Below are 10,379 nucleotides of genomic sequence, written 5' to 3' on the forward strand. Positions count from 1 at the left end.
AAACACCTCATCACAGACCCCTGCAAGCGTCAACCCGGCTTTGACCTAGCACGTTATGATCGGGCCCTCCTCAATCGCTATCAAACAGGCCATGGCCGGTGCGCCGCTATGTTCCATCGCTGGGGAGCCAGAGACGACCCGAACTGCCCCTGCGGCTCCAGACAGACTATGGCCCACATAGTCAACGACTGCCACCTCTCCAGATTCAAAGGAGGTCTCGAAACTTTACATCAGGCTCAACCTGACGCTGTTGACTGGCTACGGAAGAAGGGCAAACGCTAGAAGAAGAAGTGCTGGCTCCGAGGGTAGGCAGCCTGCTCTCAGCTATTGTCAGCGCCTCGATAGAATTGGTTTTAACCAGTCAGCTTGTGCCGCGCCGGGTTTGAAACCAATAAAAGCTTCGTGCTTCAGGGACAAGCATGTGCAGGTCTGGTAGGAATCAGCCTGTAACCTGTCACAGTAAAATAAACTTAACTCCCTGCCCTCCATGCGGCCTCAGGTCTCATTCTTTGGTTACTTTTGAGCTATATTACGGATTTTTAAAAAAAAATATTTTATTTATTTATGAGAAAGGAGGAGAGAGAGAGAGAAAGAACCAGACATCACTCTGGTACATGTGCTGCCGGGGATCGAACTCAGGACCTCATGTTTGAGAGTCCAGTGCTTTATCCACTGCGCCACCTGCTGGACCACACGGAATTTTTTATTACACTATCGCTGATGCCATCTTGCAGGCCCATTGTTGGGATTAAAAAAAAAGAAGAAAGATTTGCTTTGCCCCTACACCTATGGACATCTGAATATTAAATGGAGAAACGTGGTCCAGGAGGTGGTGTAGTGGGTAAAGCATTGGACTCTCAAGCATGAGGCTTAAGTTCAATCCCCAGAAGCACATATAGCAAAGTAATAACTGGTTCCTCCCTATCTTTATCATTAATAAATAAAAAAATTTAAAAAGAAAAAGAAAAAGAAAGGAGAGTTTTTCAACAAATAGTGTAGGGGAAATTCGGTTGAAATGGGCAGAAGAATGAAAGTGAACCACTTCATCTTACCATACACAAAAGTAAACTCCAAATGCATCAAAGATTTGGATGTCAACCCAGAAACCATCAAATTTTTAGAGGGAAACATTGGCAGAACTCTTTTCCATTTTTTTTTTTTTTTTGTCGGGCGGTAGCGTAGCGGGTTAAGCGCACTTGGCGCAAAGCGCAAGGACAGGTGTAAGAACCCGGTTCAAACCCTCGGCTCCCCACCTGCAGGGGAGTCGTTTCACAGGCGGTGAAGCAGTTCTGCAGATGTCTGTCTTTCTCTCCCCCCTTTGTCTTCCCCTCCTCTCACCATTTCTCTGTTCTAGCCAACAATAGTAATAACTATAACAATAAAACAAGGGCAACAAAAAGGAATAAATAAATATTTTAAAAGGCTTTTTTAAAGATTTTATTATTGATGAGAAATGATAGGAGAGAGAAAGTACCAGATATCACTCTGGTGCATATACTTCCAGGGATTGAACTCTGGACCTTAAGCTTGAGAGTCCAAAGCCTTATCCACTGTGCCACCTCCTGGACCACCCATTTAAGTTTTAAAGGACATCTTTTTTTAAAAAAATTATTATTATCTTTATTTGTTGGATAGAAACAGCTAGAAATACTTCTAAAAAAAAAGGAGGTACCTAGCTGCAAGCCAAGGAAAGGAGTCGGGGGAATAAATAAATAAATAAATAAATATATGGAAAAGCCTCTGTAGGGCAAAAGAAACCATTACTCAACTAGACTCCTTACAGGATAGATCTTTTTATGTCATTTATTAGACAAAAGGCTAGTAGCCAAAATATACAAAGATCTCACAAAACTTTGCTTGTTTCAACAGAAAACAAACAAGAAAACCTGGAAGAGAGACAGCATAATGGTTAAGCAAAAACCTTCTATGCTGGGAGTCGGGCGGTAGCGCAGCGGGTTAAGTGCAGGTGGCGCTAAACTCAAGGACCGGCGTCAGGATCCCGGTTTGAGCCCCCGGCTCCCCACCTGCAGGCAGGTCCCTTCACAGGCGGTGAAGCAGGTCTGCAGGTGTCTATCTTTCTCTCCCCCTCTCTGTCTTCCCCTCCTCTCTCCATTTCTCTCTGTCCTATCCAACAACAACGACATCAATAATAACTACAACAATAAAAAAAACAAGGGCAACAAAAGGGAATAAATAAATAAAATAAAAAAAAAAACCAAAAAACAAAAACCTTCTATGCTAAGGCTCTCAGGCTCCAGGTTCAAACTCCAGCACCAGTAAAAGCCAGAACTGAACAGTGCTCTGGTCTTTTTCTCTGTGTCTTTCATGAAAAAATTGATTCATAAAAACAAAAACAAACAAACAAACAAAAAACTACCCCATCCAAAAATGGGGAGAGGACATGATGGACAGAATATGTACCAAGCAGACCCAAAGGACCAACAGACATATGAAAAACTACTCAAAGTCACTGATTGTCCGAATAAAGCAAATAAAGCCAACAATGAGATACCACTTCATTCCTGTGAGAAACAGCAGCAACAACAAATGCTGGAGAGGTTGTGGGGTAAAGGAATCTTCTTACACTGCAGTGGGAAGATAAATTTGTCCAACCCCTGTGGAGAGCTATCTGGAGAACTCTCAGAAGGCTAGGAATGGACCTACCCTATGACTGAGCAATTTCTTTCCTGGGGGTATGCCCTAAGGAAAGAAACAAACATTCAAAGAGATCTGTGTCTACCTATGTTCATAGCCAAAGCCTGGAAGCAACCTAGGTGTCCAACAGTAGGTGAGTAGCTTAGAAAGTTGTGGTCTATATACACAGTGGAATACTCAGCTATTAAAAATGGTGAATTCACCTACTTTACCACATCTTGAATAGAGTTTGAAGGAATCATGTTAGATGAGATAAGCCAAAAAGAGAAGGATAAATATAGGATGATCTCACTCATGGGCAGAACTTAAGAAACAAAACCGGGAAACACCAAGTATAACTTGGATAGGAGTTTGGTGCACCAAACAAAGGACTTTGGGGAACTTTTTGGGAGGGGAGGGGAGGGGAGGGGAGGGGAGGGGGATGTTCAGATCCTCATACATGATGATGGAAAAAGGCCTAAATTGGGGGTGAGAGTGTTTTGCAGACTCCTATCATGGCAAGATAAGAAATTATACCTATGTGCCAACAAGTGTACTATAAACCATTAACCTCCAATTAAAAAAAAACTGTTCTTACTATTATTTTCTGCTTATACATGTATGCAACATACGCTTGCTGTTTAAAAATGTTTTTGAAGGGCCAGGGAGTTAAGAACACAACTTAGCAGTGTATTGTACCAAAGTAAAAGACTGGGGTGAGTGGGGGGTGGGGAGAGTACAGGCCCAAAAAGGATGACAGAAGACCTAGTAGGGCTTGTATTATTGTGTGGAAAACTGAGAAATGTTGTTATGCATGTACAAACTATTATATTTACTGTCCACTGTAAAACATTAATCCCCCAATAAAGAAACTAAAAAAATAAATAAAAGAACACAACTTACCATATGCAAGGACTAGGGTTCAAGCACCCAGTCCCCAGATGCAGGACTGGAGTTGTGTCTTTTGCTTCTCCTCTATTTCTCTCTGTCTCTAATATTTAGGAAAAGTGGCTCCAGGAGCTGTGTAGTCATTATGTAGGCTCTGAGCCCCACTGATAACCCTAATAACAAGAATACAAAAACTAAAAAAAAAAAAAGAAAGAAAATACTGAAATGTATAATATAATAAATAGAAGTCTCCCAGAAAAGTACTGGCCTGGATGGGTAATCAGTCATAAGAAGTTTATGTAAATGCACTCTTTTTTAAAAAAAAAAAAAAATTTATTTATTTTTATGTTTTGCCTCCAGGGTTATTGTTGGGGCTCAGTGCCTGCACCATGAATCCACTGCTCCTGGAGGCTATTTTTTCCCTTGTGTTGCCCTTGTTTTTTTTTGTTTGTTTGTTTTTACATTTAGTAAATTTTATTAAAACAAACACATCACACATGACTAGATATAACCTAGTAAATATTGAATAGTCTTTTTTTTTTCTTTATTGGGGAATTAATGTTTTACATTCAACAGTAAATACAATAGTTTGTACATGCATAACATTCCCCAGTTTCCCATTTAACAATACAACCCCCACTATGTCATTTATCATCCTTCATGGACCTGTATTCTTCCCACCCACCCACCCCAGTGTCTTTTACTTGGGTGCAATACGCCAATTCCAGTTCAGGTTCTACTTGTGTTTTCTTTTCTAATCTTGTTTTTCAACTTCGGCCTGAGAGTGAGATCATCCCATATTCATCCTTCTGTTTCTGACTTATTTCACTCAACATGATTTTTTCAAGGTCCATCCAAGATCGGCTGAAAACGGTGAAGTCACCATTTTTTACAGCTGAGTAGTATTCCATTGTGTATCTAGACCACAACTTGCTCAGCCACTCATCTGCTGTTGGACACCTGGGTTGCTTCCAGGTTTTGGCTATTACAAATTGTGCTGCCAAGAACATATGTGTACACAGATCTTTTTGGATGGGTGTGTTGGGTTCCTTAGGATATATCCCCAGGAGGGGGATTGCAGGGTCATAGGGTAGGTCCATTTCTAGCCTTCTGAGAGTTCTCTGAATAGTCTGTTTTTGATATTACCTCTGTCAACTTATTATTAAAAAATTGGAGGCCAGGCAGTAGCACAGTTACGCACACACACAGTGCACAGTGCAAGGATCCGAGTCTGCAGGTGTCTTTCTCTCCCCCTCCCCCCGTTTTCCCCTCTCAATTTCTTTCTATCCTTTTTTTTATTTAATTTTTTTTATTTATAAAAAGGAAACATTGGCTAAACCATAGGATAAGAGGAGTACAGCTTCACACAATTCCCACCACCAGAACTCCGTATCCCCTCTCCTCCCCTGATAGCTTTCCTATTCTTTATCTCTCTGGGTCATTGTGGGATGCAGAAGGTGGAAGGTCTGGCTTCTGTAATTGCTTCCCCGCTGAACATGGGCGTTGACAGGTCGATCCATACTCCCAACCTGTCTCTCTCTTTCCCTAGTGGGGAAGGGCTCTGGGGTAGCAGAGCTCCAGGACACATTGGTAGGGTTGTCTGTCCAGGAAGTCTGGTCGGCATCATGCTAACATCTGGAACCTGGTGGTTGAAGAGAGAGTTAACATACAAAGCCAAACAAAATTGTTGACCAGTCATGGACCTAAAGGCTGGAATAGTGCAGATGAAGAGTTGGGGGCTCCTCCATTTTGTAGATAGCTAGTAGGCATATTTTAGTTATACTCCAAAGGGTCGTCCATGTTGTTTAATGTTGTTGTGGTTATTATTATTGTCATTGTTATTAATGTCCTTGTTGTTGGATAGGACAGAGAGAAATGGAGAGAGGAGGGGAAGACAGAGAAAGAAAAGAGAAAAAATGGGTTGAAACATGCAGAAGAATGAAACTGAACTGTTGTTTTCGCCGGGCTGGCTTCACGGGCGGGTAACAGACGACCAGGGACTCATGGTTGAGCTGTACGCAGTATCTCTTTATTCATGCAGGACGCAGCACAATCTAAGCCAAGCTAAGCTAAACTAACTACTACAAACAATCTTGTCCTTATAAATATACTAGCCCAGTAGGGTGGGAACAGGATGCGAGGCAGAGAGGGTGGAGAGAAAAGTGACTGGTGAAAATCAGGGTATGACAAGGAGAGGGGGCGGAGCAGGCAAGAATTCTACCACAGAACCACCAATGCCCTGGAGGGAGGGTGGTGCTTATTAACAGAGGTTATGTAAATAGAATGAAGTGGTTATGTAAATAGAATGCAGTGTTAAGCAGGGGGGATTTAAACCAAATGAAACAGAAGGGGTTTTTAGAAGCATACCAACACTGAACCACTATATTTCACCAAAAAGAAAGGAGAGAAAGAGAGATACCTGCAAACCTGCTTCACCGCCCGTGCAGGTGAGGAGCCAGGGGCTCGAATTGGTATCCTCATGCTGACCCTTGGACTTTTTGCCACGTGGGCTTAACCTGCTGCGCTACCGGCCGACCCCCTGCTCTTTTTTTTCTTTCTTTCTTTCTTTTTAATGTATAAAACCACTTGCTGATGTTTTTCTACTCCTTCCTTCCTTTTCCTATTTCTTGCTTTGGCAGAGTTTGTGCTGGCTCTCTGCACCTCCACCATTCTAATATTCCTGATAGGACTTTTTTAATTTTAACAGAGGAAGAGATAGGGAAAGAGACAGAGAAAGGAGACACTGCAGCACTGCTCCACCACTGCTGAAGCTTTCTCTGTGCAGGTGCTCCTCTTGGTGGCTGGAGGTTAGAACCTGGTCCTCATGCATGGTAAGGTGTGCACTCTACTGGGTGGGTTATCTCCTGGACCCCAAAGTATGTATTTTCGCCATGCCTATATACAAAGACAGCAAGACAGCATACTAGACAAACCACATTAAAAACAGGAACATCAAAAACCTAAGGAATCCAGCAAGAAGCTTTTGGAAATCATCAGGCAATACAGTAAGGTGTCAGGCTACAAAATTAACATTCAAAAGTCAGTGACATTCCTCTATGCAAACACTTGTTAGAAGAAGCTGAAATTGGAGCTCCAGTGGCGCAATCAGTTAGCGTGCGGTACTTATACAGAAGAAGCTGAAATCTAGAAATCTGTTCCTTTTACTATAGCAACAAAAACAATAAAATGTCTAGGAGTAAACCTAACCAAAGAAGTGAAAGACTTGTATACTGAAAATTATGAGTCACTACTCAAGGAAATTGAAAAAGATACAAAGAAGTGGAAAGATATTCCATGTTCATGGGTTGGAAGAATTAACATCATCAAAATGAATATACTACCCAGAGCTATCTACAAATTTAATGCTGTCCTCATCAAGATCCCAACCACATTTTTTAGGAGAATAGAACAAATGTTACAAATGTTTATCTGGAACCAGAAAAGACCTAGAATTGCCAAAACAATCTTAAGAAGAAAGAATAGAAGTGGAGGCATCATACTCCCAGATCTTAAATTGTATTATAGGGCCATTGTCATCAAAACTGCTTGGTACTGGAACATGAATAGACACACTGACCAGTGGAATAGAATTGAGAGCCCAGAAGTAAGCCTCCACACCTATGGATATCTAATCTTTGACAAATGTGCCCAGATTATTAAATGGGGAAAGCAGAGTCTCTTCAACAATGGTGTGGGAAAAAATGGGCTGAAACATGCAGAAGAATGAAACTGAACCACTATATTTCACCAAATACAAAAGTAAATTCCAAGTGAATCAGGACTTGGTTGTTAGGCAGGAAGCTATCAGATACTTAGAGGAAAATATTGGCAGAACTCTTTTCCACAAAAATTTTAAAGACATCTTCAATGAAACTAATCCAATTCTAAAGAAGACTAAGGCAAGCATAAACCTATGGGAATACATAAAATTAAAAAGCTTCTGTACAGCAAAAGAAACCACTACCCAAACAAAGACTCCCCTCACAGAATGGGAGAAGATCTTTACATGCCATACATCAGACAAGAGATTAATAAACAGAATAGGTAAAGAGCTTGCCAAACTCAACAACAAGAAAACAAATGACCCCATCCAAAAATGGGAAGACTATTTACCATAGAATATTCACCATGGACAGAATATTCACCATAGAAGAGATCTAAAAGGCCTAGAAACACATGAAAAAATGCTCCAAGTCTTTGATTATCAGAAAAATGCAAATAAAGACAACAATGAGATACCACTTGACTCCTGTGAGAATGTCATACATCAGAAAAGGTAGCAGCAGCAAATACAAGAGAGGTTGTAGAGTCAAAGGGACCTTCCTGCACTGCTGGTGGAGATGTAAATTGGTGCAACCTCTGTGGAGAACAGTCTGGAGAACTCTCCGAAGGCTAGAAATGGATCTACCCTATGACCCTGCAATTTCTCTGCTGGGGATATATCCTAAGGAACCCAACACACCCATCCAAAAAGATCTGTGTACACATATGTTCTTGGCAGCACAATTTGTAATAGCCAAAACCTGGAAGCAACCCAGGTGTCCAACAACAGATGAGTGGCTGAGCAAGTTGTGGTCTATATACACAATGGAATACTACTCAGCTGTAAAAAAATGGTGACTTAACCATTTTCAGCCAATCTTAGACGGACCTGGAAAATTCATGTTAAGTGAAATAAGTCAGAAACAGAAGGATGAATATGGGATGATCTCACTCTCAGGCCGAAGTTGAAAAACAAGATCAGAAGAGAAAACACAAGCAGAACCTGAACTGGAATTGGCGTATTGCACCAAAGTAGAAGACTCTGGGGTGGGTGGGTGGGAGAATACAGGTCCAAGAAGGATGACAGAGGACCTAGTGGGGGTTGTATTGTTATATGGAAAACTGGAAAATGTTATGCATATACAAATTATTGTATTTACTGTTGAATGTAAAACATTAATTCCCCAATAAAGAAATTATTAATAAATAAATAAATACAGGAACATAGGGGGGCAGGCGTTAGTGCAGCCGGTTAAGTGCACATGGCATGAAGCTCAAGGACCGTAATAAGGATCCCAGTTCAAACCTCCGGCTCCCCACCTGCAGGGAAGTCACTTCACAGGGGGTCTACAGGTCTGCAGGTGTCTATCTTTGTCTCCCCCTCTCTGTCTTCCCCTCCTCTCTCCATTTCTCTCTGTCCTATCTAACAACAATAATATCAATAACAGCAATAATAATTACAACAATAAAACATGGGCAACAAAAGGGAATAAATAAATATAATAAAAACACCAGGAATATAAATTACCTTCATTTTCCCCCTTTACTGGGGGGGAATCAATCATTTACAGTCGATAGTAAAATACAGTAACTTGTACATGTGTAACATTTCTTAGTTTTTCACATAACATTCTCACCCCTCATCCTAGTCCTCCTTCACTGTCAGGTTCCAGGACCAGAACTCTCTCCCACCCCCACCCCAGAGTCCTTTGCTTTGGTGCAGTACACCAACTCCTGTCCACGTTCTGCTTTGTGTTTTCCCTTCTGTTCTTGTTTTTAACTTCTTTCTATGATTGGGATTATCCCATATTCATCCTTCTCTTTGTCTTATGCCACTTATCATGATTCCTTCAAACTCCATCCCAGATGGGGTGAAGAAGGTGATTCACCATTTTTAATAGCTGAGTAGTTAGTATTCCATTGTGTATCTAGACCACAACTTGCTCAGCCACTCATCTGTTGTTGGACACCTGGGTTGCTTCCAGGTTTTGGCTATTACACATTGTGCTGCTAAGAACATATGTGTACACAGATCTTTTTGGATGGGTGTGTTGGGTTCCTTAGGATAGATCCCCAGGAGAGGAATTGCAGGGTCACTGCTCTCCACAGGGGCTAGACCAATTTATATTCCCACTAGCAGTGCAGGAGGGTTCCTTTGCCCCTACAACCTCTCCAGCATTTGTTGTTGCTATCATTTCTGACGTGTGACATTCTCACAGGGGTGAAGTGATTACCTTCACCTTTCTTGTTGTCTGCTATGCATTCTCTTTTGGAATCTGTACTTGTTGTTTTTCTTTCACTATTTCCTCCATTTTTTAAAAAGGATATATATGATCTCACTCTCAGGCCGAAGTTGAAAAACAAGATTAGAAAAGAAAACACAAGTCGAACCTGAAATGGAATTGGAGTATTACACCAAAGTAAAAGACTCTGGGGTGGGTGGTTGGGTGGGGAGAATACAGGTCTATGAAAGATGATGAATGACATAGTGGGGGTTGTATTGTTAAATGGGAATCTGGGGAATGTTATGCATGTACAAACTATTGTATTTACTGTTGAATGTAAAACATTAATTCCCCAATAAAGAAATAAATTTTTTTAAAAAGGATATATATATATAATTTTTGCCTTCAGGGTTATTGCTGTTGTATAGGACAGAGAAATCAATAGAGGAGGGGAAGACAGGGGGATAGAAAGACAGACACCTGTAGACCTGCTGCTCTTGTGAAGCGACCCCCCACCCCCGCAGGTGGGGAGCCGGGGCTCAAACCGCAATCCTTATGGCAGTCCTTGTGCGCTTAACCTGCTGTGCTACCACCCAGCCCCCTTATTTCCTCCCTTTTAAAAGATTATTCTTAGCAGTTGGGCTCAAGCCCCCTTATTCACAGGACTGGTTTCAAACCCCCTGTTTCCACCTGCATGGTGAAAGCTTCTCAAGTGGTGAAGCAGTGCTTCAGGTGTTTCCTCTGTCTCTCTCCCTACCTCCCTCTTCCTCTCAATCTCTGGCTGTCTTCAAAGAAATAAATAAAGATTTTTTTTAAAAAAAGCATATATGGGGAGTCAAGCGGTAGTACAGCAGGTTAAGGATCCTGGTT

This window comes from Erinaceus europaeus, chromosome 18 (genome assembly GCF_950295315.1).
Source record: "Erinaceus europaeus chromosome 18, mEriEur2.1, whole genome shotgun sequence".
NCBI classification, from domain to species: domain Eukaryota; kingdom Metazoa; phylum Chordata; class Mammalia; order Eulipotyphla; family Erinaceidae; genus Erinaceus; species Erinaceus europaeus.